General features: G+C 46.3%; 7 non-coding genes and 5 pseudogenes across 7 annotated transcripts; all 12 read left to right on the top strand.

Moving 5' to 3' along the window:
• Window positions 1-6,319: 6,319 nt before the first annotated feature.
• Window positions 6,320-6,526, top strand: LOC142292524 (U2 spliceosomal RNA; annotated as a pseudogene).
• A 2,202-nt stretch (window positions 6,527-8,728) lies between these two features.
• On the top strand, window positions 8,729-8,921 carry LOC142293288 (U2 spliceosomal RNA). The gene has a single exon (XR_012751260.1). It is a non-coding gene; the product is annotated as a U2 spliceosomal RNA (small nuclear RNA).
• A 1,603-nt stretch (window positions 8,922-10,524) lies between these two features.
• Window positions 10,525-10,709, top strand: LOC142293311 (U2 spliceosomal RNA). Its single transcript, XR_012751279.1, has one exon. It is a non-coding gene; the product is annotated as a U2 spliceosomal RNA (small nuclear RNA).
• A 1,525-nt stretch (window positions 10,710-12,234) lies between these two features.
• On the top strand, window positions 12,235-12,426 carry LOC142292635 (U2 spliceosomal RNA). Its single transcript, XR_012750760.1, has one exon. It is a non-coding gene; the product is annotated as a U2 spliceosomal RNA (small nuclear RNA).
• A 1,395-nt stretch (window positions 12,427-13,821) lies between these two features.
• Window positions 13,822-13,961, top strand: LOC142292754 (U2 spliceosomal RNA; annotated as a pseudogene).
• A 79-nt stretch (window positions 13,962-14,040) lies between these two features.
• LOC142292557 (U2 spliceosomal RNA) lies at window positions 14,041-14,224 on the top strand. Its single transcript, XR_012750700.1, has one exon. It is a non-coding gene; the product is annotated as a U2 spliceosomal RNA (small nuclear RNA).
• A 1,586-nt stretch (window positions 14,225-15,810) lies between these two features.
• Window positions 15,811-15,984, top strand: LOC142292459 (U2 spliceosomal RNA; annotated as a pseudogene).
• Window positions 15,985-17,545: 1,561 nt separating this feature from the next.
• On the top strand, window positions 17,546-17,754 carry LOC142292461 (U2 spliceosomal RNA; annotated as a pseudogene).
• Window positions 17,755-19,317: 1,563 nt separating this feature from the next.
• LOC142293302 (U2 spliceosomal RNA) lies at window positions 19,318-19,513 on the top strand. Its single transcript, XR_012751273.1, has one exon. It is a non-coding gene; the product is annotated as a U2 spliceosomal RNA (small nuclear RNA).
• Window positions 19,514-21,079: 1,566 nt separating this feature from the next.
• Window positions 21,080-21,281, top strand: LOC142293312 (U2 spliceosomal RNA; annotated as a pseudogene).
• A 1,563-nt stretch (window positions 21,282-22,844) lies between these two features.
• On the top strand, window positions 22,845-23,044 carry LOC142293293 (U2 spliceosomal RNA). The gene has a single exon (XR_012751265.1). It is a non-coding gene; the product is annotated as a U2 spliceosomal RNA (small nuclear RNA).
• A 1,565-nt stretch (window positions 23,045-24,609) lies between these two features.
• Window positions 24,610-24,807, top strand: LOC142293314 (U2 spliceosomal RNA). Its single transcript, XR_012751281.1, has one exon. It is a non-coding gene; the product is annotated as a U2 spliceosomal RNA (small nuclear RNA).
• Window positions 24,808-24,940: the final 133 nt, after the last annotated feature.

Below are 24,940 nucleotides of genomic sequence, written 5' to 3'. Positions count from 1 at the left end.
GTCCCGTGCAGTATCTTGTTCTCCGTCTTATCTAGATCATTTGCAATTGAATGGAATAGATCCCTTTTGGACAAAGTGGATTCACCTGCTGCTGCAGTGACCACAGGTGTGAGAAGATCTAGAATTGGCATCTGGTGCGATCTCTCCGCTTCCACTCCAAATAAAGTTACCTGTTTATTCCTATCATGCATTGGTTTTTGGTGTTTTCTTTGAGCAATGATGATGGCTTCAGTGGTCTGTTGGCTCCCCCTCCTGGAGGAAGAGTTTGCTTGCTCTTGGACATTCTAAAAGAGAGGTCATGATAGACATTTAGCTTCTGAGCACAATTGGGGACAGTCATGGGTGATGAATGATTTGCAACCTGCTGCGAAGCCTGATACCGCAATATAAGGAACGTCAAATACTAAGAAAGGGCGGCCTATGAAAGAATTACTACTTTCATTAAGTATACTTAAACGGCTAATTGGGAATAGACAAACTGTAAAAAGCCCTCTGAGAAAGCCCCCCTCTAACCTTTGTTAGTAAGCTTTTCTGTAGTCTGCCTGTTGATGTATTTTCCGTTTGAACTGTGCACAACATGAAGAGACGGAACACTGGCGGCTTGTCACAATGCCCCCGCTGACATCACAATAGCGCTGCTGCCTAGAAAACAAGCTGCACAGCACAACTTGTTCTTTGGGTGGGAGGGTGGGCTAGTGGCAGGAGGGGGCAAGCCGTTTTTTTTCCGGGTGGTAGGGGGATGACAGGAGAAGGGATGCGGGTGGTGAGAAGGGTACAGAGGGCAGGGTTTGGGGGCTGGGAAGGAAAGGGAAAAGATTAGGGTTTGGGGATAATGAAAGGGCTTTCTACGGGTAAGGATGGCAAAGGGTGGCAGTGACGGGAAGTCAGGCGACCTGTCCTGTCCTGTCTGTCCTTTTTGTATCATGAATTGGAAAGACTGCAAGGGGGAGGGGAGTTGCTTGTGCCCAAAAGGAGGAGTTATTCAGATTCATTGCAGTGGGCGGCGGCTGCAAAACGCACCATTCTTCTTGTTTTTGCTCTGCAAAGCAGCCTTTTCAAGGGTTGGCTTGGGTGACAAAATGTCTTCTGTAGGCGTGGGTTTGTCTCCCCTCACTCTCTCTCCCTAAGATGTGTCCGGCATAGGCCAGGGTGCCACTCGAGGCCCAAACCAATTCTGGTTATCGCTTCTCGGCCTTTTGGCTAAGATCAAGTGTCTTGCCAGAAGGTTCCCAATTGCTACCCTTGGCCTTGTAGCTTAAATGGCTACATGCTGCTATTGGGGGTAGTGAGCAGGAAACGAGAAGGCGACGCCTTTTGGCTAGGATCGTGTGTCTTAGCAGGAGGTCCTCAATTGCTACCCTTGGCCTTGTAGCTTAAATGGCTACATGCTGCTATTGGGGGTAGTGAGCGAGGCTGTTAACCCTTGGTGATCCAGGAGGTGTTTTGAAGATGGGCAACACCGTCCGTTTTGCTGGGACCGGGGATACCCGGGTCCGTTTTGGTTTCCGTATTGATGTCGCAGAGGAAAAGTTGCAGCATTTCCATCTGGAATACTTGGTGAACAAAGTTCTATATGACATCCTGGATGTGAAGAAGAATGAGATCGTTTGTCTTCAGGAGTTCAGACGAAGTGAACAGTATGTGCTTGTCCTTTCCCATATTGGCGCTTGCCAGAATCTTTATCGGTCCTTGTTAATGAATACTACTAACTCTTTGCTGAGTGGACTTGACTTTACCCTGCTTTATTCTAAGGGCGATGTTCCTTTAGTGGTGTTTATGCACAACCCTTTTGTTAATGTGGCAGAAATCACAGACTTCCTGATGAAGCATTGCAGCTATGTTCAGTACTCACACAAAATTACCAACAAGGAGGGACTCTGGACAGGCAAGCATAAATATTTTGTGCGTTTTGGGGTGGACCCTCAGGGCCCTGGGGGTTTCCGCCACCCTCCCTCTACTTTTCATATTGGGAAAGATTCTGGTTACCTGTTCTATCCAGATGCCCCTTATTTTTGCCGGAAATGTAATGTTTTTGGTCACACTCAGGATAAGTGTCCTTATGAAGCAACCTGTAGGAAATGTAACCAGGTGGGGCACATGGCTAGGGATTGCAGCAACCCCATTGTTTGTAATGCTTGTGGAGAAGTTGGGCATGCCTATCGGGACTGCAGGAACCGCACTAATACCAGGCTATACGCTCAGGTGGTCGCAGCGGCCCCTGTAGCTCCTGTTAAGGCTGCACCAGCTGCTAGTCATCCTGTTGCTGTTTCTGCTAATGACCCTGTTCTTCTCCCTGTTACTACTGCTCAGGATTTGGATAAAGCTCCTGCAGTCTCTCCATGTCCACCTGATCAAGGAATGGAGGTCTCCGAGCTGAAAGCTGATCTCCCTTGTCACTCTGCTGCCTGTGGCGAGGGGGAAATCGAGGAGGATTTGAGCAAGTCCCCTGCGCTGTCATGGGGTACAACAAAGTCTCTGGTGAGCAAAGATGATAGTCCAGCTGGGCAGGGGCATTTTTCTGCTTCAGCTGCAGTCAGGTCATCGGAGGAGGGGGAGTTTATGGCTGCTAAGAAATTAAAGCTTGCAGACAAGGGGTGGAGCACTGTCAGTACTGCAAGTGCAAGCCCTTTGAGTGATCGGGTCTACCCTGACATTAGCTTTTCCCCTGGAGTTGATGATTTTTTTGGGGAGGTTGCAGACACTCACTGCTTTGTGTCTCCCTGCCAGCCTCCAGAAGGAGAAGGTTGAGGCGAAGATGGCCAGCTTACGGTTACCTGGTTAAACTAGTAAGAACATGGCTCCCAAAACTACATGTAATGTCCTATCCTTGAATGTGAGACAAATTAAATCCAGAGGAAGAAGAGCTACTATCCTCAAATATGTTTCTAAAATAGGTGCAGATATCTTTTGTTTGCAGGAGTGCGGACTGTTTGATGCTCCTACAGATCAAGATTGGCCTCATGGACAACACATTTGGTCTGGTTCGTCTGTAAATAAAAATGATGGTGTGGGGATTCTGTTGGGTAACAAGGACTTTTCTTTTGATAGTTATACAGTAGTGGAGGTGGGGAGATGTATCATTGCAATTATTAACTATAGAGGGTGGCGGGTTAGGATTGTTAATGTATATTGTCCTACGAGAAAAGAAGATCGTTTAGCTCTGTTAGAGAAAGTTGGTTTATTTTTGCCAGGAAAAATGCCTACTATTTTTGTTGGGGATTTTAATTGTACGACGGAAAGTAATATGGATGTAACCGGGAAAAAGCTGTTACATATCATTTCTGATTTTTCTTTCTCAGATGCAGCTGTTGTAAAGCTGGGCAATCCACCACCACCTACGTACAAGGCGGACAGAGGAGGTATAGAATCACGGATTGACCGTATGTTTTTTTCGAAAAATATTGAGTGTGTAAGGTTTGAACAGTGTGCGGTTCCTTTTTCGGACCACGAATGTTTGAAGGGTGTGTTCAGAGGGGATGGTGGACCTGTAAAGAGGGGTGCTGTATGGAAGTTAAATGTGAGATTGCTAGAGGATGCAAAAGTGATGAAAGAGTTTAAAGAAGAGTACCGAAGATGGGGGTACTACAAAAACAGGTTTGCAAGTGTGTTAGAGTGGTGGGATTGGGTTAAAGGGGAGATTAAAACTTTTTTCAGGAAATGGGGCTACAAAAAAGCTACCATGTATCGTAATAAATTTAAAGATGTGAATACTCGGATTGATTGGTTACAAAAGTGTAGTAGGTCTGGGATTGATGTACGTGATTCGTTGGTGGAGGCAAAAAATGAGTTGAAATGTCTGATTGAGAAAAAGGGTAAGGAAATTATCTATAGGACGAAAGTTGAACATTTGGATAAGAATGAGAAATGTACCAGATATTTCTTTAAAAAAATGAATGGGAAGAAAGTAGATATGGATGTGATTGTGGATGAGAATGATGTTCCTGTGACTGGTGAAAGTGTGATTGACGAGGTGAAAGCCTTTTACAGCAGACTGTATGGAGAGAAGTGGATTGATTCTGGTCTAATGACTGAAGTGTTGGCTAGCATGGAGTGTAGACTAGGCAAAGATGAGGGTGAGGATTTGTGTGATGAGGTGGTTCTGGATGAAGTGAGAAAGGTTGTGTTTAGTGCACAAAAGAATAAAACTCCTGGAAAGGATGGCTTGCCAATTGAACTATATGTGAAAGCATGGGAGTGTATGGGCACGGATCTGACGGAGATATGTAAGTATATGTGGGAAACTGGTATGCTGTGTGACTCTATGAAAGAAGGGGTAGTGGTACTTATCCATAAGAAGGGGGAAAAGAGTAAATTGGGGAATTGGAGGCCTATTACGCTTCTGAATTCTGATTATAAGGTTTTCAGTAAACTATTAGCTAATCGTATGCGTGAAGTGCTTGGGAAGGTTGTAAAGGATGATCAAGTGTGTGCTGTGCCTGGAAGGAGCATCAGTGATAACTTGTTGTTGTTGAGGGATGTTATTGGTGACTGTAAGACTAGAAAGCAGAAGTGCATGTTGTTGGCTCTTGATTTTGAGAAAGCGTTTGATAGGGTGTCGCATGTTTTTATGTTTGAGGTCTTGAATAGTATGGGTTTTCCTAAGAAGTTCTTGGATGGTGTGAGATGTCTGTATGGTGGTGTGACAAGTGAATTCTTAGTGAATGGATGTTTGAGTGGGAAAGTACAGATCAAGTCAGGTGTCCGTCAGGGGTGTCCTATGTCCCCTGTTTTATTTGTCAGTGTGATTGAGCCTTTGTTATGTATGATCAGGCGTGAGAAACTGATAAGAGGGATGTTAATACCTGGTAGTGGCGGTAAGAATCTGAAGGTGCTTGGCTATATGGATGATGTAGTGATAGTGAGTGAGAGTATTGCGTCTATGACTAGAGTAAAGCTGTTGTTGGATTTCTTCTGTGGCGCGTCTGCTTTTAAAGTCAACTGGAATAAATGTTGTTTTAAGTGTTTTGGTGATAGTAGTGTTAAGATGGACGGAGTGATAAGTGTGGATGGTCCAATCAAAGTGCTGGGTGTGTTGTTTAATGATGATCTGAGAGGTACGGAGAGTTGGGAAGAATGTGGATTGCGGATTGAGAGGAAACTGAATTTCTGGAGAATGCGTGATCTGACATTGAATGGTAAAGTTTTGATTATTAAGGCCGTGGTGCTGCCGATTCTCCTTTATATCTCTGGGGTCTTCCCGTCCCCATATAAAAAGATAAAAAGAGTAGAGAAACTGATTTTTACCTTTTTTTGGGGGAGCAAAATGGAAAAATTAAAAAGAGAGCATTTATACAAGGCCTGTCATTATGGGGGTTTAAACTTTCCAAATATTGAAATCTTTCTTAGTCTTCATTATATTAAGACGGTAGTAATCCTAATGGGAAAGAACAATAAAGGGGCCTACATGGTGAGGTATATGGCGGGCTGGATGCTGTATGGCTTGTGTTGGGTAAAAAGGGATTCGCGTGTGCCTGTGTCGTTCAAGTGTCCAGTCTGGTACGACATAATTGAGAGGTTTATTAGAAAAAATGATTTGCTGGCTGTACCTATGAGTGAGTTCAGAGCAGCGAAGAGAGTGATGAAAAGTCTGAGAGCGAATGAGGTAGAATGTAATATTAATGATTTGAGAGGGAATGATGTGTCAGATGCATGGAAGAAACTGAGTACACCGGGTATGTCTAATAAGCAGAGGGATGTTGTGTGGTTGGCATTGCATGATATCTTACCTGTGAGAGATGTGCAGAAGAGAAGGGACCTGATTAGAACGGATGTGTGCCCACGGGAGGGATGTGGTGCCCGTGAGACCGTGAGACATGTCATGTGGGACTGTGATTACGCCTATAGTGTGTGGAAATGTGTAGGAGGCCTGTGTAAGGGGCTGGCTGGTGTGAACCATATTAATTGGAGGGTGGCTATGTTTGGCATTGGCGCATGTGGGAGTGTTAAAGAGAGGATTTTGTGGCTTATCATGGCTTGTGTGATGGAAAGCTTATGGGATGTCAGAAATTTGGGACTTTTTAAAAGGAAGGTGGTTCCTATTAACGACTGTGTAAGATTAATTCTTTCCAGACTTTATATTATTTACCAATGGGATAAGAGTAGAGGTGGTGGTGGATTGGACGCTGAAGGCATATGGAAGGTTTTAAAGTGGCATTATTTGGTGAAGTATCAATGAGAGGTAAATTCTCTGTTTTTCAGTATTTTCTGTTTTTTTGTGATACTTTCTTTGGATATGTACTGCAATACTTTTTGGAAAATTAAAAAAAAGAATATAACCATTGTGATGAGTTTGGATAAACAGCAAAGTTGTAAACTTGATATTGTTGTTTTTAACTAACCTGAATGGTTTTAAAAAAAAAAAAAAAAAAAAAAATCTGTTCTTATCAGTTTAATATCTGATACGTCCCCTATCTGGGGACCATATATTAAATGGATTTTTAGAACAGGGAGATGGAAAAAGAGCTTGCTCTGTCCACTCCACGCATTGACCTGGTATTGCAGTACTTCCAGGACCGGTGCACCCCTTCTTAACCCAGTTTCCAAAAGCAGAACTCGATTCACCTGATTCATATTAGCCCGATTAATGAATTGGAAGAAAGCATACAACTTCATAGGCACCTCAATTTGGCCCATTCACTTTTCACACTTCCTCCTTTTGCTGTTTATCTTTCACACTTTTCACTTGCTTTATTCATCCAAATAGCAAACTCATCACCACTCAACTTGACCAACTCTGCTATGTCCCGTGCAGTATCTTGTTCTCCGTCTTATCTAGATCATTTGCAATTGAATGGAATAGATCCCTTTTGGACAAAGTGGATTCAGCTGATGCTGCTGCTGCAGTGACCACAGGTGTGAGAAGATCTAGAATTGGCATCTGGTGCGATCTCTCCGCTTCCACTCCAAATAAAGTTACCTGTTTATTCCTATCATGCATTGGTTTTTGGTGTTTTCTTTGAGCAATGATGATGGCTTCAGTGGTCTGTTGGCTCCCTCTCCTGGAGGAAGAGTTTGCTTGCTCTTGGACATTCTAAAAGAGAGGTCATGATAGACATTTAGCTTCTGAGCACAATTGGGGACAGTCATGGGTGATGAATGATTTGCAACCTGCTGTGAAGCCTGATACCGCAATATAAGGAACGTCAAATACTAAGAAAGGGCGGCCTATGAAAGAATTACTACTTTCATTAAGTATACTTAAACGGCTAATTGGGAATAGACAAACTGTAAAAAGCCCTCTGAGAAAGCCCCCCTCTAACCTTTGTTAGTAAGCTTTTCTGTAGTCTGCCTGTTGATGTATTTTCCGTTTGAACTGTGCACAACATGAAGAGACGGAACACTGGCGGCTTGTCACAATGCCCCCGCTGACATCACAATAGCGCTGCTGCCTAGAAAACAAGCTGCACAGCACAACTTGTTCTTTGGGTGGGAGGGTGGGCTAGTGGCAGGAGGGGGCAAGCCGTTTTTTTTCCGGGTGGTAGGGGGATGACAGGAGAAGGGATGCGGGTGGTGAGAAGGGTACAGAGGGCAGGGTTTGGGGGCTGGGAAGGAAAGGGAAAAGATTAGGGTTTGGGGATGATGAAAGGGCTTTCTACGGGTAAGGATGGCAAAGGGTGGCAGTGACGGGAAGTCAGGCGACCTGTCCTGTCCTGTCTGTCCTTTTTGTATCATGAATTGGAAAGACTGCAAGGGGGAGGGGAGTTGCTTGTGCCCAAAAGGAGGAGTTATTCAGATTCATTGCAGTGGGCGGCGGCTGCAAAACGCACCATTCTTCTTGTTTTTGCTCTGCAAAGCAGCCTTTTCAAGGGTTGGCTTGGGTGACAAAATGTCTTCTGTAGGCGTGGGTTTGTCTCCCCTCACTCTCTCTCCCTAAGATGTGTCCGGCATAGGCCAGGGTGCCACTCGAGGCCCAAACCAATTCTGGTTATCGCTTCTCGGCCTTTTGGCTAAGATCAAGTGTAGTGTTGTTCGAAGAGGTGGTTTAAGCTCCAGGCCACCTTAGTACAATGATACAATGCACACTGGAAGGTTGCGCTTGCTAGTACTCTGGGTGGATAGTATATTCATCTAGAGGAAAACATGGTCCTACCAGGATCGAGGCTATTAGACTGAGTAAGGGTGGGGGGCTATGGTACAACGTGCCCCAGGACTGACGACCCTGGAGTGAGTCTGAGCTTGCTGGCTTGGGACCCCGGCAAGCCTTGGGCTCTGTAGCACACCGTACCTTGCCTTTTCATACTTTTTGAGCATAATACCCTATCCCGGCCTTCTGGCTAGGAAGGGAAATTTTTATAATCCCGGTCGGAGATCTGGTCAGCTTTGGGCTGAGAAACTAACACCCGGTTGGAGGTCTGGGTCAGCTTCGGCTGAGAAACCAACACCCGGTTGGAGGTCTGGGTCAGCTTCGGCTGAGAAACCAACACCCGGTTGGAGGTCCGGTTAGCCTTGGGCTGAGAAACCAACACCGGTTGACGGTCCGGGCAGTTTCGGCTGCGAAACCAACAACTAGTAGCTCTCTACTCCACTTGGGTAAGATGCCTGGGTGGACGCTGGGAGCAACGACAAGGCTCAACCAGGCTTCGGCTTGGGGGAGCACCGAAGATCCCTGACCCTTGCTGTGGCCTTCTGGCTCGGAGGGACGGGGTTGATTTTTGGGGACCCTCTCCTCACGGTGGGGTCCACACGAATCCTAGCCTTTGCACTGTTTTTGGTGTGACTTCGGTCATGCATTTTTTGTGGTGCTTTGGAAAGCTTCATTAAATCAAAAATCTGTTCTTATCAGTTTAATATCTGATACGTCCCCTATCTGGGGACCATATATTAAATGGATTTTTAGAACAGGGAGATGGAAAAAGAGCTTACTCTGTCCACTCCACGCATTGACCTGGTATTGCAGTACCTCCAGGACCGGTGCACCCCTTCTTAACCCAGTTTCCAAAAGCAGAACTCGATTCACCTGATTCATATTAGCCCGATTAATGAATTGGAAGAAAGCATACAACTTCATAGGCACCTCAATTTGGCCCATTCACTTTTCACACTTCCTCCTTTTGCTGTTTATCTTTCACACTTTTCACTTGCTTTATTCATCCAAATAGCAAACTCATCACCACTCAACCTGACCAACTCGGCTATGTCCCGTGCTGCAGTATCTTGTCCTCTGTCTTATCTAGATCATTTGCAATTGAATGGAATAGATCCCTTTTGGACAAAGTGGATTCACCTGCTGCTGCAGTAACCACAGGTGTGAGAAGATCTAGAATTGGCATCTGGTGCGATCTCTCCGCTTCCACTCCAAATAAAGTTACCTGTTTATTCCTATCATGCATTGGTTTTTGGTGTTTTCTTTGAGCAATGATGATGGCTTCAGTGGTCTGTTGGCTCCCCCTCCTGGAGGAAGAGTTTGCTTGCTCTTGGACATTCTAAAAGAGAGGTCATGATAGACATTTAGCTTCTGAGCACAATTGGGGACAGTCATGGGTGATGAATGATTTGCAACCTGCTGCGAAGCCTGATACCGCAATATAAGGAACGTCAAATACTAAGAAAGGGCGGCCTATGAAAGAATTACTACTTTCATTAAGTATACTTAAACGGCTAATTGGGAATAGACAAACTGTAAAAAGCCCTCTGAGAAAGCCCCCCTCTAACCTTTGTTAGTAAGCTTTTCTGTAGTCTGCCTGTTGATGTATTTTCCGTTTGAACTGTGCACAACATGAAGAGACGGAACACTGGCGGCTTGTCACAATGCCCCCGCTGACATCACAATAGCGCTGATGCCTAGAAAACAAGCTGCACAGCACAACTTGTTCTTTGGGTGGGAGGGTGGGCTAGTGGCAGGAGGGGGCAAGCCGTTTTTTTTCCGGGTGGTAGGGGGATGACAGGAGAAGGGATGCGGGTGGTGAGAAGGGTACAGAGGGCAGGGTTTGGGGGCTGGGAAGGAAAGGGAAAAGATTAGGGTTTGGGGATGATGAAAGGGCTTTCTACGGGTAAGGATGGCAAAGGGTGGCAGTGACGGGAAGTCAGGCGACCTGTCCTGTCCTGTCTGTCCTTTTTGTATCATGAATTGGAAAGACTGCAAGGGGGAGGGGAGTTGCTTGTGCCCAAAAGGAGGAGTTATTCAGATTCATTGCAGTGGGCGGCGGCTGCAAAACACACCATTCTTCTTGTTTTTGCTCTGCAAAGCAGCCTTTTCAAGGGTTGGCTTGGGTGACAAAATGTCTTCTGTAGGCGTGGGTTTGTCTCCCCTCACTCTCTCTCCCTAAGATGTGTCCGGCATAGGCCAGGGTGCCACTCGAGGCCCAAACCAATTCTGGTTATCGCTTCTCGGCCTTTTGGCTAAGATCAAGTGTAGTCCCTTCATTGGGTTTGCCTTGGTCTTGGCTGGGAGGGGCCCGGGCTTGCACAACCGCCGGCCTTGGGGATTGTTGCGCCTTTTGGTGCTTACGTCCCCCTTGTGGCTGGTGGTTCCTGGGCTCGGGAGGCGATCACCTGCGGCACTGCGCTTTTGTGTGGTGGCCGATGACTGTTTTCTGAGATTTGCGGATGAAATCTCATCTGTTCTTATCAGTTTAATATCTGATACGTCCCCTATCTGGGGACCATATATTAAATGGATTTTTAGAACAGGGAGATGGAAAAAGAGCTTGCTCTCTCCACTCCACGCATTGACCTGGTATTGCAGTACCTCCAGGACCGGTGCACCCCTTCTTAACCCAGTTTCCAAAAGCAGAACTCGATTCACCTGATTCATATTAGCCCGATTAATGAATTGGAAGAAAGCATACAACTTCATAGGCACCTCAATTTGGCCCATTCACTTTTCACACTTCCTCCTTTTGCTGTTTATCTTTCACACTTTTCACTTGCTTTATTCATCCAAATAGCAAACTCATCACCACTCAACTTGACCAACTCTGCTATGTCCCGTGCAGTATCTTGTTCTCCGTCTTATCTAGATCATTTGCAATTGAATGGAATAGATCCCTTTTGGACAAAGTGGATTCAGCTGATGCTGCTGCTGCTGCAGTGACCACAGGTGTGAGAAGATCTAGAATTGGCATCTGGTGCGATCTCTCCGCTTCCACTCCAAATAAAGTTACCTGTTTATTCCTATCATGCATTGGTTTTTGGTGTTTTCTTTGAGCAATGATGATGGCTTCAGTGGTCTGTTGGCTCCCCCTCCTGGAGGAAGAGTTTGCTTGCTCTTGGACATTCTAAAAGAGAGGTCATGATAGACATTTAGCTTCTGAGCACAATTGGGGACAGGCATGGGTGATGAATGATTTGCAACCTGCTGCGAAGCCTGATACCGCAATATAAGGAACGTCAAATACTAAGAAAGGGCGGCCTATGAAAGAATTACTACTTTCATTAAGTATACTTAAATGGCTAATTGGGAATAGACAAACTGTAAAAAGCCCTCTGAGAATGCCCCCCTCTAACCTTTGTTAGTAAGAAAACAGGGGAACACTGGCGGCTTGTCACAATGCCCCCGCTGACATCACAATAGCGCTGCTGCCTAGAAAACAAGCTGCGCAGCAGAAGTTGTTCTTTGGGTGGGAGGGTGGGCTAGTGGCAGGAGGGGGCAAGCCGTTTTTTTTCCGGGTGGTAGGGGGATGACAGGAGAAGGGATGCGGGTGGTGAGAAGGGTACAGAGGGCAGGGTTTGGGGGCTGGTAGGAAAGGGAAAAGATTAGGGTTTGGGGATGATGAAAGGGCTTTCTACGGGTAAGGATGGCAAAGGGTGGCAGTGACGGGAAGTCAGGCGACATGTCCTGTCCTGTCTGTCCTTTTTGTATCATGAATTGGAAAGACTGCAAGGGGGAGGGGAGTTGCTTGTGCCCAAAAGGAGGAGTTATTCAGATTCATTGCAGTGGGCGGCGGCTGCAAAACGCACCATTCTTCTTGTTTTTGCTCTGCAAAGCAGCCTTTTCAAGGGTTGGCTTGGGTGACAAAATGTCTTCTGTAGGCGTGGGTTTGTCTCCCCTCACTCTCTCTCCCTAAGATGTGTCCGGCATAGGCCAGGGTGCCACTCGAGGCCCAAACCAATTCTGGTTATCGCTTCTCGGCCTTTTGGCTAAGATCAAGTGTAGTTTGGGAGGGTACTACCTTGGTTGGTGCTGAAAGGTGCCTGGGTATTGCACAACTGCTGGCCTTGGGGGAGTGTGCATCGTAGGATGTCATAGCCCTCTTGTGATGGACGGTTACCTGGGCAACGAGAGGCGGTCACTTTATTGTTTTCAAACTCATCCTTCAAAAAAAAAAAAAAAAATCTGTTCTTATCAGTTTAATATCTGATACGTCCCCTATCTGGGGACCATATATTAAATGGATTTTTAGAACAGGGAGATGGAAAAATAGCTTGCTCTGTCCACTCCACGCATTGACCTGGTATTGCAGTACCTCCAGGACCGGTGCACCCCTTCTTAACCCAGTTTCCAAAAGCAGAACTCGATTCACCTGATTCATATTAGCCCGATTAATGAATTGGAAGAAAGCATACAACTTCATAGGCACCTCAATTTGGCCCATTCACTTTTCACACTTCCTCCTTTTGCTGTTTATCTTTCACACTTTTCACTTGCTTTATTCATCCAAATAGCAAACTCATCACCACTCAACTTGACCAACTCTGCTATGTCCCGTGCAGTATCTTGTTCTCCGTCTTATCTAGATCATTTGCAATTGAATGGAATAGATCCCTTTTGGACAAAGTGGATTCAGCTGATGCTGCTGCTGCAGTGACCACAGGTGTGAGAAGATCTAGAATTGGCATCTGGTGCGATCTCTCCGCTTCCACTCCAAATAAAGTTACCTGTTTATTCCTATCATGCATTGGTTTTTGGTGTTTTCTTTGAGCAATGATGATGGCTTTCGTGGTCTGTTGGCTCCCCCTCCTGGAGGAAGAGTTTGCTTGCTCTTGGACTTTCTAAAAGAGAGGTCATGATAGACATTTAGCTTCTGAGCACAATTGGGGACAGTCATGGGTGATGAATGATTTGCAACCTGCTGCGAAGCCTGATACCGCAATATAAGGAACGTCAAATACTAAGAAAGGGCGGCCTATGAAAGAATTACTACTTTCAATAAGTACACTTAAACGGCTAATTGGGAATAGAAAAACTGTAAAAAGCCCTCTGAGAAAGCCCCCCTCTAACCTTTGTTAGTAAGCTTTTCTGTAGTCTGCCTGTTGATGTATTTTCCGTTTGAACTGTGCACAACATGAAGAGACGGAACACTGGCGGCTTGTCACAATGCCCCCGCTGACATCACAATAGCGCTGCTGCCTAGAAAACAAGCTGCGCAGCAGAAGTTGTTCTTTGGGTGGGAGGGAGGGCTAGTGGAAGGAGCGGGCAAGCTCTTTTTTTCCCGGGTGGTAGGGGGATGACAGGAGAAGGGATGCGGGTGGTGAGAAGGGTACAGAGGGCAGGGTTTGGGGGCTGGGAAGGAAAGGGAAAAGATTAGGGTTTGGGGATGATGAAAGGGCTTTCTACGGGTAAGGATGGCAAAGGGTGGCAGTGACAGAAAGTCAGGCAACCTGTCCTGTCCGTCTTTTTGTATCGTGAATTGGAAAGACTGCAAGGGGGAGGGGAGTTGCTTGCGCCCTAAAGGAGGAGTTATTCAGATTCATTGCAGTGGGCGGCGGCTGCAAAACGCACCATTCTTCTTGTTTTTGCTCTGCAAAGCAGCCTTTTCAAGGGTTGGCTTGGGTGACAAAATGTCTTGTGTAGGCGTGGGTTTGTCTCCCTCTCGCTCTCTCTCCCTAAGATGTGTCCGGCATAGGCCAGGGTGCCACTCGAGGCCCAAACCAATTCTGGTTATCGCTTCTCGGCCTTTTGGCTAAGATCAAGTGTAGTCCCTTCATTGGGTTTGCCTTGGTCTTGGCTGGGAGGGGCCCGGGCTTGCACGACCGCCGGCCTCAGGGATTGTTGCGCCTTTTGGTGCTTACGTCCCCTTGTGGCTGGTGGTTCCTGGGCTCGGGAGGCGATCATCCAGGCACTGCGCTTTTGTGTGGTGGCCTGCTGGCCTTCGGGGCTACCTTGATTCTGAAAATTGCGGATGAAATCTCATCTGTTCTTATCAGTTTAATATCTGATACGTCCCCTATCTGGGGACCATATATTAAATGGATTTTTAGAACAGGGAGATGGAAAAAGAGCTTGCTCTGTCCACTCCACGCATTGACCTGGTATTGCAGTACCTCCAGGACTGGTGCACCCCTTCTTAACCCAGTTTCCAAAAGCAGAACTCCATTCACCTGATTCATATTAGCCCGATTAATGAATTGGAAGAAAGCATACAACTTCATAGGCACCTCAATTTGGCCCATTCACTTTTCACACTTCCTCCTTTTGCTTTTTATCTTTCACACTTTTCACTTGCTTTATTCATCCAAATAGCAAACTCATCACCACTCAACTTGACCAACTCTGCTAGGTCCAGTGCAGTATCTTGTTCTCTGTCTTATCTAGATCATTTGCAATTGAATGGAATAGATCCCTTTTGGACAAAGTGGATTCAGCTGATGCTGCTGCTGCAGTGACCACAGGTGTGAGAAGATCTAGAATTGGCATCTGGTGCGATCTCTCCGCTTCCACTCCAAATAAAGTTACCTGTTTATTCCTATCATGCATTGGTTTTTGGTGTTTTCTTTGAGCAATGATGATGGCTTTCGTGGTCTGTTGGCTCCCCCTCCTGGAGGAAGAGTTTGCTTGCTCTTGGACATTCTAAAAGAGAGGTCATGATAGACATTTAGCTTCTGAGCACAATTGGGGACAGTCATGGGTGATGAATGATTTGCAACCTGCTGCGAAGCCTGATACCGCAATATAAGGAACGTCAAATACTAAGAAAGGGCGGCCTATGAAAGAATTACTACTTTCAATAAGTACACTTAAACGGCTAATTGGGAATAGAAAAACTGTAAAAAGCCCTCTGAGAAAGCCCCCCTCTAACCTTTGTTAGTAAGCTTTTCTGTAGTCTGCCTGTTGATGTATTTTCCGTTTGAACTGTGCACAACATGAAGAGACGGAACACTGGCAGCTTGTCACAATGCCCCCGCTGACATCACAATAGCACTGCTGCCTAGAAAACAAGCTGCGCAGCAGAAGTTGTTCTTTGGGTGGGAGGGTGGGCTAGTGGAAGGAGGGGGCAAGCTCTTTTTTTCCCGGGTGGTAGGGGGATGACAGGAGAAGGGATGCGGGTGGTGAGAAGGGTACAGAGGGCAGGGTTTGGGGGCTGGGAAGGAAAGGGAAAAGATTAGGGTTTGGGGATGATGAAAGGGCTTTCTACGGGTAAGGATGGCAAAGGGTGGCAGTGACAGAAAGTCAGGCAACCTGTCCTGTCCGTCTTTTTGTATCGTGAATTGGAAAGACTGCAAGGGGGAGGGGAGTTGCTTGCGCCCTAAAGGAGGAGTTATTCAGATTCATTGCAGTGGGCGGCGGCTGCAAAACGCACCATTCTTCTTGTTTTTGCTCTGCAAAGCAGCCTTTTCAAGGGTTGGCTTGGGTGACAAAATGTCTTGTGTAGGCGTGGGTTTGTCTCCCTCTCGCTCTCTCTCCCTAAGATGTGTCCGGCATAGGCCAGGGTGCCACTCGAGGCCCAAACCAATTCTGGTTATCGCTTCTCGGCCTTTTGGCTAAGATCAAGTGTAGTTTGGGAGGGTACTACTTTGGTTGGTGCTGAAAGGTGCCAGGGTATTGCACAACTGCAGGCCTTGGGGGAGTGTGCATCGTAAGATGTCATAGCCCTCTTGTGACAGACAGTTACCTGGGCAACGAGAGGCGGTCACTTTATTATTTTCAAGCTCATCTTTCAAAAAAAAAAAAAATCTGTTCTTATCAGTTTAATATCTGATACGTCCCCTATCTGGGGACCATATATTAAATGGATTTTTAGAACAGGGAGATGGAAAAAGAGCTTGCTCTGTCCACTCCACGCATTGACCTGGTATTGCAGTACCTCCAGGACCGGTGCACCCCTTCTTAACCCAGTTTCCAAAAGCAGAACTCGATTCACCTGATTCATATTAGCCCGATTAATGAATTGGAAGAAAGCATACAACTTCATAGGCACCTCAATTTGGCCCATTCACTTTTCACACTTCCTCCTTTTGCTTTTTATCTTTCACACTTTTCACTTGCTTTATTCATCCAAATAGCAAACTCATCACCACTCAACTTGACCAACTCTGCTATGTCCCGTGCAGTATCTTGTTCTCTGTCTTATCTAGATCATTTGCAATTGAATGGAATAGATCCCTTTTGGACAAAGTGGATTCAGCTGATGCTGCTGCTGCAGTGACCACAGGTGTGAGAAGATCTAGAATTGGCATCTGGTGCGATCTCTCCGCTTCCACTCCAAATAAAGTTACCTGTTTATTCCTATCATGCATTGGTTTTTGGTGTTTTCTTTGAGCAATGATGATGGCTTTCGTGGTCTGTTGGCTCCCCCTCCTGGAGGAAGAGTTTGCTTGCTCTTGGACATTCTAAAAGAGAGGTCATGATAGACATTTAGCTTCTGAGCACAATTGGGGACAGTCATGGGTGATGAATGATTTGCAACCTGCTGCGAAGCCTGATACCGCAATATAAGGAACGTCAAATACTAAGAAAGGGCGGCCTATGAAAGAATTACTACTTTCAATAAGTACACTTAAACGGCTAATTGGGAATAGAAAAACTGTAAAAAGCCCTCTGAGAAAGCCCCTCTAACCTTTGTTAGTAAGCTTTTCTGTAGTCTGCCTGTTGATGTATTTTCCGTTTGAACTGTGCACAACATGAAGAGACGGAACACTGGCGGCTTGTCACAATGCCCCCGCTGATATCACAATAGCGCTGCTGCCTAGAAAACAAGCTGCGCAGCAGAAGTTGTTCTTTGGGTGGGAGGGTGGGCTAGTGGAAGGAGGGGGCAAGCTCTTTTTTTCCCGGGTGGTAGGGGGATGACAGGAGAAGGGATGCGGGTGGTGAGAAGGGTACAGAGGGCAGGGTTTGGGGGCTGGAAAGGAAAGGGAAAAGATTAGGGTTTGGGGATGATGAAAGGGCTTTCTACGGGTAAGGATGGCAAAGGGTGGCAGTGACAGAAAGTCAGGCAACCTGTCCTGTCCGTCTTTTTGTATCGTGAATTGGAAAGACTGCAAGGGGGAGGGGAGTTGCTTGCGCCCTAAAGGAGGAGTTATTCAGATTCATTGCAGTGGGCGGCGGCTGCAAAACGCACCATTCTTCTTGTTTTTGCTCTGCAAAGCAGCCTTTTCAAGGGTTGGCTTGGGTGACAAAATGTCTTGTGTAGGCGTGGGTTTGTCTCCCTCTCGCTCTCTCTCCCTAAGATGTGTCCGGCATAGGCCAGGGTGCCACTCGAGGCCCAAACCAATTCTGGTTATCGCTTCTCGGCCTTTTGGCTAAGATCAAGTGTAGTTTGGGAGGGTACTACCTTGGTTGGTGCTGAAAGGTGCCAGGGTATTGCACAACTGCTGGCCTTGGGGAAGTGTGCATCGTAGGATGTCGTAGCCCTCTTGTGACGGACAGTTACCTGGGCAACGAGAGGCGGTCACTTTTTTGTTTTCAAACTCATCCTTCAAAAAAAAAAAAAAAAAAAAAAAAAATCTGTTCTTATCAGTTTAATATCTGATACGTCCCCTATCTGGGGACCATATATTAAATGGATTTTTAGAACAGGGAGATGGAAAAAGAGCTTGCTCTGTCCACTCCACGCATTGACCTGGTATTGCAGTACCTCCAGGACCGGTGCACCCCTTCTTAACCCAGTTTCCAAAAGCAGAACTCGATTCACCTGATTCATATTAGCCCGATTAATGAATTGGAAGAAAGCATACAACTTCATAGGCACCTCAATTTGGCCCATTCACTTTTCACACTTCCTCCTTTTGCTTTTTATCTTTCACACTTTTCAATTGCTTTATTCATCCAAATAGCAAACTCATCACCACTCAACTTGACCAACTCTGCTATGTCCCGTGCAGTATCTTGTTCTCTGTCTTATCTAGATCATTTGCAATTGAATGGAATAGATCCCTTTTGGACAAAGTGGATTCAGCTGATGCTGCTGCTGCAGTGACCACAGGTGTGAGAAGATCTAGAATTGGCATCTGGTGCGATCTCTCCGCTTCCACTCCAAATAAAGTTACCTGTTTATTCCTATCATGCATTGGTTTTTGGTGTTTTCTTTGAGCAATGATGATGGCTTTCGTGGTCTGTTGGCTCCCCCTCCTGGAGGAAGAGTTTGCTTGCTCTTGGACATTCTAAAAGAGAGGTCATGATAGACATTTAGCTTCTGAGCACAATTGGGGACAGTCATGGGTGATGAATGATTTGCAACCTGCTGCGAAGCCTGATACCGCAATATAAGGAACGTCAAATACTAAGAAAGGGCGGCCTATGAAAGAATTACTACTTTCAATAAGTACACTTAAACGGCTAATTGGGAATAGAAAAACTGTAAAAAGCCCTCTGAGAAAGCCCCCCTCTAACCTTTGTTAGTAAGCTTTTCTGTAGTCTGCCTGTTGATGTATTTTCCGTTTGAACTGTGCACAACATGAAGAGACGGAACACTGGCGGCTTGTCACAATGCCCCCACTGACATCACAATAGCGCTGCTGCCTAGAAAACAAGCTGCGCAGCAGAAGTTGTTCTTTGGGTGGGAGGGTGGGCTAGTGGAAGGAGGGGGCAAGCTCTTTTTTTCCCGGGTGGTAGGGGGATGACAGGAGAAGGGATGCGGGTGGTGAGAAGGGTACAGAGGGCAGGGTTTGGGGGCTGGAAAGGAAAGGGAAAAGATTAGGGTTTGGGGATGATGAAAGGGCTTTCTACGGGTAAGGATGGCAAAGGGTGGCAGTGACAGAAAGTCAGGCAACCTGTCCTGTCCGTCTTTTTGTATCGTGAATTGGAAAGACTGCAAGGGGGAGGGGAGTTGCTTGCGCCCTAAAGGAGGAGTTATTCAGATTCATTGCAGTGGGCGGCGGCTGCAAAACGCACCATTCTTCTTGTTTTTGCTCTGCAAAGCAGCCTTTTCAAGGGTTGGCTTGGGTGACAAAATGTCTTGTGTAGGCGTGGGTTTGTCTCCCTCTCGCTCTCTCTCCCTAAGATGTGTCCGGCATAGGCCAGGGTGCCACTCGAGGCCCAAACCAATTCTGGTTATCGCTTCTCGGCCTTTTGGCTAAGATCAAGTGTAGTTTGGGAGGGTACTACCTTGGTTGGTGCTGAAAGGTGCCAGGGTATTGCACAACTGCTGGCCTTGGGGAAGTGTGCATCGTAGGATGTCGTAGCCCTCTTGTGACGGACAGTTACCTGGGCAACGAGAGGCGGTCACTTTTTTGTTTTCAAACTCATCCTTCAAAAAAAAAAAAATCTGTTCTTATCAGTTTAATATCTGATACGTCCCCTATCTGGGGACCATATATTAAATGGATTTTTAGAACAGGGAGATGGAAAAAGAGCTTGCTCTGTCCACTCCACGCATTGACCTGGTATTGCAGTACCTCCAGGACCGGTGCACCCCTTCTTAACCCAGTTTCCAAAAGCAGAACTCGATTCACCTGATTCATATTAGCCCGATTAATGAATTGGAAGAAAGCATACAACTTCATAGGCACCTCAATTTGGCCCATTCACTTTTCACACTTCCTCCTTTTGCTTTTTATCTTTCACACTTTTCAATTGCTTTATTCATCCAAATAGCAAACTCATCACCACTCAACTTGACCAACTCTGCTATGTCCCGTGCAGTATCTTGTTCTCTGTCTTATCTAGATCATTTGCAATTGAATGGAATAGATCCCTTTTGGACAAAGTGGATTCAGCTGATGCTGCTGCTGCAGTGACCACAGGTGTGAGAAGATCTAGAATTGGCATCTGGTGCGATCTCTCCGCTTCCACTCCAAATAAAGTTACCTGTTTATTCCTATCATGCATTGGTTTTTGGTGTTTTCTTTGAGCAATGATGATGGCTTTCGTGGTCTGTTGGCTCCCCCTCCTGGAGGAAGAGTTTGCTTGCTCTTGGACATTCTAAAAGAGAGGTCATGATAGACATTTAGCTTCTGAGCACAATTGGGGACAGTCATGGGTGATGAATGATTTGCAACCTGCTGCGAAGCCTGATACCGCAATATAAGGAACGTCAAATACTAAGAAAGGGCGGCCTATGAAAGAATTACTACTTTCAATAAGTACACTTAAACGGCTAATTGGGAATAGAAAAACTGTAAAAAGCCCTCTGAGAAAGCCCCCCTCTAACCTTTGTTAGTAAGCTTTTCTGTAGTCTGCCTGTTGATGTATTTTCCGTTTGAACTGTGCACAACATGAAGAGACGGAACACTGGCGGCTTGTCACAATGCCCTCGCTGACATCACAATAGCGCTGCTGCCTAGAAAACAAGCTGCGCAGCAGAAGTTGTTCTTTGGGTGGGAGGGTGGGCTAGTGGAAGGAGGGGGCAAGCTCTTTTTTTCCCGGGTGGTAGGGGGATGACAGGAGAAGGGATGCGGGTGGTGAGAAGGGTACAGAGGGCAGGGTTTGGGGGCTGAAAAGGAAAGGGAAAAGATTAGGGTTTGGGGATGATGAAAGGGCTTTCTACGGGTAAGGATGGCAAAGGGTGGCAGTGACAGAAAGTCAGGCAACCTGTCCTGTCCGTCTTTTTGTATCGTGAATTGGAAAGACTGCAAGGGGGAGGGGAGTTGCTTGCGCCCTAAAGGAGGAGTTATTCAGATTCATTGCAGTGGGGGGCGGCGGCTGCAAAACGCACCATTCTTCTTGTTTTTGCTCTGCAAAGCAGCCTTTTCAAGGGTTGGCTTGGGTGACAAAATGTCTTGTGTAGGCGTGGGTTTGTCTCCCTCTCGCTCTCTCTCCCTAAGATGTGTCCGGCATAGGCCAGGGTGCCACTCGAGGCCCAAACCAATTCTGGTTATCGCTTATCGGCCTTTTGGCTAAGATCAAGTGTAGTTTGGGAGGGTACTACCTTGGTTGGTGCTGAAAGGTGCCAGGGTATTGCACAACTGCTGGCCTTGGGGGAGTGTGCATCGTAGGATGTCGTAGCCCTCTTGTGATGGACAGTTACCTGGGCAACGAGAGGCGGTCACTTTTTTGTTTTCAAACTCATCCTTCAAAAAAAAAAAAAAAAAAATCTGTTCTTATCAGTTTAATATCTGATACGTCCCCTATCTGGGGACCATATATTAAATGGATTTTTAGAACAGGGAGATGGAAAAAGAGCTTGCTCTGTCCACTCCACGCATTGACCTGGTATTGCAGTACCTCCAGGACCGGTGCACCCCTTCTTAACCCAGTTTCCAAAAGCAGAACTCGATTCACCTGATTCATATTAGCCCGATTAATGAATTGGAAGAAAGCATACAACTTCATAGGCACCTCAATTTGGCCCATTCACTTTTCACACTTCCTCCTTTTGCTTTTTATCTTTCACACTTTTCACTTGCTTTATTCATCCAAATAGCAAACTCATCACCACTCAACTTGACCAACTCTGCTATGTCCCGTGCAGTATCTTGTTCTCTGTCTTATCTAGATCATTTGCAATTGAATGGAATAGATCCCTTTTGGACAAAGTGGATTCAGCTGATGCTGCTGCTGCAGTGACCACAGGTGTGAGAAGATCTAGAATTGGCATCTGGTGCGATCTCTCCGCTTCCACTCCAAATAAAGTTACCTGTTTATTCCTATCATGCATTGGTTTTTGGTGTTTTCTTTGAGCAATGATGATGGCTTTCGTGGTCTGTTGGCTCCCCCTCCTGGAGGAAGAGTTTGCTTGCTCTTGGACATTCTAAAAGAGAGGTCATGATAGACATTTAGCTTCTGAGCACAATTGGGGACAGTCATGGGTGATGAATGATTTGCAACCTGCTGCGAAGCCTGATACCGCAATATAAGGAACGTCAAATACTAAGAAAGGGCGGCCTATGAAAGAATTACTACTTTCAATAAGTACACTTAAACGGCTAATTGGGAATAGAAAAACTGTAAAAAGCCCTCTGAGAAAGCCCCCCTCTAACCTTTGTTAGTAAGCTTTTCTGTAGTCTGCCTGTTGATGTATTTTCCGTTTGAACTGTGCACAACATGAAGAGACGGAACACTGGCGGCTTGTCACAATGCCCCCGCTGACATCACAATAGCGCTGCTGCCTAGAAAACAAGCTGCGCAGCAGAAGTTGTTCTTTGGGTGGGAGGGTGGGCTAGTGGAAGGAGGGGGCAAGCTCTTTTTTTCCCGGGTGGTAGGGGGATGACAGGAGAAGGGATGCGGGTGGTGAGAAGGGTACAGAGGGCAGGGTTTGGGGGCTGGGAAGGAAAGGGAAAAGATTAGGGTTTGGGGATGATGAAAGGGCTTTCTACGGGTAAGGATGGCAAAGGGTGGCAGTGACAGAAAGTCAGGCAACCTGTCCTGTCCGTCTTTTTGTATCGTGAATTGGAAAGACTGCAAGGGGGAGGGGAGTTGCTTGCGCCCTAAAGGAGGAGTTATTCAGATTCATTGCAGTGGGCGGCGGCTGCAAAACGCACCATTCTTCTTGTTTTTGCTCTGCAAAGCAGCCTTTTCAAGGGCTGGCTTGGGTGACAAAATGTCTTGTGTAGGCGTGGGTTTGTCTCCCTCTCGCTCTCTCTCCCTAAGATGTGTCCGGCATAGGCCAGGGTGCCACTCGAGGCCCAAACCAATTCTGGTTATCGCTTCTCGGCCTTTTGGCTAAGATCAAGTGTAGTTTGGGAGGGTACTACCTTGGTTGGTGCTGGAAGGTGCCAGGGTATTGCACAACTGCTGGCCTTGGGGGAGTGTGCATCGTAGGATGTCATAGCCCTCTTGTGACGGACAGTTACCTGGGCAACGAGAGGCGGTCACTTTTTTGTTTTCAAACTCATCCTTCAAAAAAAAAAAAAAAAATCTGTTCTTATCAGTTTAATATCTGATACGTCCCCTATCTGGGGACCATATATTAAATGGATTTTTAGAACAGGGAGATGGAAAAAGAGCTTGCTCTGTCCACTCCACGCATTGACCTGGTATTGCAGTACCTCCAGGACCGGTGCACCCCTTCTTAACCCAGTTTCCAAAAGCAGAACTCGATTCACCTGATTCATATTAGCCCGATTAATGAATTGGAAGAAAGCATACAACTTCATAGGCACCTCAATTTGGCCCATTCACTTTTCACACTTCCTCCTTTTGCTGTTTATCTTTCACACTTTTCACTTGCTTTATTCATCCAAATAGCAAACTCATCACCACTCAACTTGACCAACTCTGCTATGTCCCGTGCAGTATCTTGTTCTCTGTCTTATCTAGATCATTTGCAATTGAATGGAATAGATCCCTTTTGGACAAAGTGGATTCACCTGCTGCTGCAGTGACCACAGGTGTGAGAAGATCTAGAATTGGCATCTGGTGCGATCTCTCCGCTTCCACTCCAAATAAAGTTACCTGTTTATTCCTATCATGCATTGGTTTTTGGTGTTTTCTTTGAGCAATGATGATGGCTTCAGTGGTCTGTTGGCTCCCCCTCCTGGAGGAAGAGTTTGCTTGCTCTTGGACATTCTAAAAGAGAGGTCATGATAGACATTTAGCTTCTGAGCACAATTGGGGACAGTCATGGGTGATGAATGATTTGCAACCTGCTGCGAAGCCTGATACCGCAATATAAGGAACGTCAAATACTAAGAAAGGGCAGCCTATGAAAGAATTACTACTTTCAATAAGTACACTTAAACGGCTAATTGGGAATAGAAAAACTGTAAAAAGCCCTCTGAGAAAGCCCCCCTCTAACCTTTGATAGTAAGCTTTTCTGTAGTCTGCCTGTTGATGTATTTTCCGTTTGAACTGTGCACAACATGAAGAGACGGAACACTGGCGGCTTGTCACAATGCCCCCGCTGACATCACAATAGCGCTGCTGCCTAGAAAACAAGCTGTGCAGCAGAAGTTGTTCTTTGGGTGGGAGGGTGGGCTAGTGGAAGGAGGGGGCAAGCTCTTTTTTTCCCGGGTGGTAGGGGGATGACAGGAGAAGGGATGCGGGTGGTGAGAAGGGTACAGAGGGCAGGGTTTGGGGGCTGGGAAGGAAAGGGAAAAGATTAGGGTTTGGGGATGATGAAAGGGCTTTCTACGGGTAAGGATGGCAAAGGGTGGCAGTGACGGAAAGTCAGGCAACCTGTCCTGTCCGTCTTTTTGTATCGTGAATTGGAAAGACTGCAAGGGGGAGGGGAGTTGCTTGCGCCCTAAAGGAGGAGTTATTCAGATTCATTGCAGTGGGCGGCGGCTGCAAAACGCACCATTCTTCTTGTTTTTGCTCTGCAAAGCAGCCTTTTCAAGGGTTGGCTTGGGTGACAAAATGTCTTCTGTAGGCGTGGGTTTGTCTCCCTCTCGCTCTCTCTCCCTAAGATGTGTCCGGCATAGGCCAGGGTGCCACTCGAGGCCCAAACCAATTCTGGTTATCGCTTCTCGGCCTTTTGGCTAAGATCAAGTGTAGTTTGGGAGGGTACTACCTTGGTTGGTGCTGAAAGGTGCCAGGGTATTGCACAACTGTTGGCCTTGGGGGAGTGTGCATCGTAGGATGTCATAGCCCTCTTGTGACGGACAGTTACCTGGGCAACGAGAGGCGGTCACTTTATTATTTTCAAACTCATCCTTCAAAAAAAAAAATTAAAAAAAAAATCTGTTCTTATCAGTTTAATATCTGATACGTCCCCTATCTGGGGACCATATATTAAATGGATTTTTAGAACAGGGAGATGGAAAAAGAGCTTGCTCTGTCCACTCCACGCATTGACCTGGTATTGCAGTACCTCCAGGACCGGTGCACCCCTTCTTAACCCAGTTTCCAAAAGCAGAACTCGATTCACCTGATTCATATTAGCCCGATTAATGAATTGGAAGAAAGCATACAACTTCATAGGCACCTCAATTTGGCCCATTCACTTTTCACACTTCCTCCTTTTGC

The sequence above is a fragment of the Anomaloglossus baeobatrachus genome, chromosome 2, assembly GCF_048569485.1.
Source record: "Anomaloglossus baeobatrachus isolate aAnoBae1 chromosome 2, aAnoBae1.hap1, whole genome shotgun sequence".
Taxonomy (NCBI): Eukaryota; Metazoa; Chordata; class Amphibia; order Anura; family Aromobatidae; genus Anomaloglossus; species Anomaloglossus baeobatrachus.
The sequence above is the reverse complement of the archived record's forward strand: the minus strand, read 5'-3'. Positions and strand labels throughout refer to the sequence as shown.